The sequence below is a fragment of the Tigriopus californicus genome, chromosome 12 (assembly GCF_007210705.1).
Source record: "Tigriopus californicus strain San Diego chromosome 12, Tcal_SD_v2.1, whole genome shotgun sequence".
Lineage (NCBI taxonomy): Eukaryota > Metazoa > Arthropoda > Copepoda > Harpacticoida > Harpacticidae > Tigriopus > Tigriopus californicus.
Window position 1 is genome coordinate 8,258,386 of NC_081451.1, and position 1,176 is coordinate 8,259,561.

Here is a 1,176-nt window from a genome sequence, read left to right on the forward strand (position 1 = left end):
CAATACATGGCGACCGTGATCTAGGTTGGCCATTACATGGCAACAGTGATCCAGGTCAACCAATACATCCATGCAACTTTTTCGAATGATTTACTCATGGCGGGACGGCATTTTAAGATTATTTTTCCAGTGCTCTGGATTTTACCAACTTGGAGACTTCCAACGCTGGGTCCCTGACATTCTTGTTCTTTTTTTCCTGACACATGCTTTGGAAATGACCCTTTTGCACGAATTGCATTGATGAATGTGCCTCCCATATTCGAAGAAGATATTGTAGCAGCCTCCTCAGCTTGACATAGTTGCACTGATTCCGCCAATGATAAGTTTTGTTGTGCTAATAACTTGTGTCTTTGAATGCCCAAACGACCATGTCTCTCATTTGATTGTCTTCTCGTTCGTGGCATGTACGAGTAGAGCAATTTGGGTCACTTTGAAAGTCACAAGTAGCATACAGTTCTTTCAGACGTGTAAAGAAGTTATCGAATGATTCTCCACCCTCTTGGCCCAATTTCTAGAATTCAACTCGATCGAGGAGCGGGTTCCTCTGGGCTCTGATGTACTTCTTGAGGGCCGAAATGATCTCCTTTAAATCGTCATCTGGTTGGACCACGATTGTCTTTTGAAGAACGTATCTTTGAAGATCTTGATCCATACAAGTCTTGAGGGAGGCCACGCGGACTGGTCTTGATTGGTTCAACATCCCAATCATTTGTTCCTCTAGTTCCTGAGCTTCACTCAAGATCCTGTCCTCGCGTTGCTTGGTCTTCTCATCTTGATGACGGGTCTCCTCCCGCATCTCCTGCATTTGTTTTTGGAACATTTTCATCAGCAATTCCATTGGATCCTGCTCTTTCGACATATTGAACGACGCGTTAAGTACCTTTCCACGACTAAGAACAAATTTGAAGACGGTACCAGCAATGTTTGAAAAGGGCTTCCTCTCCTCTTGCGGTTGGTGATTTGTCCGGAACTATGGAACCACTGACCAGATTTGTATTACTCTGAAGGGAACTTGGTTCGAATCAGCTGCGACATGGTTAGATACGTGTATATCATGGCAGTGGCAATACAAAGATTCTTAAAATCTTTATAAGGGCCCTTAATTGCGACGTCACACATCTCAAAGAAAACGGGAGGAGGCACGGTAGATTACTAAATAAACTACTAGTGCCTTGC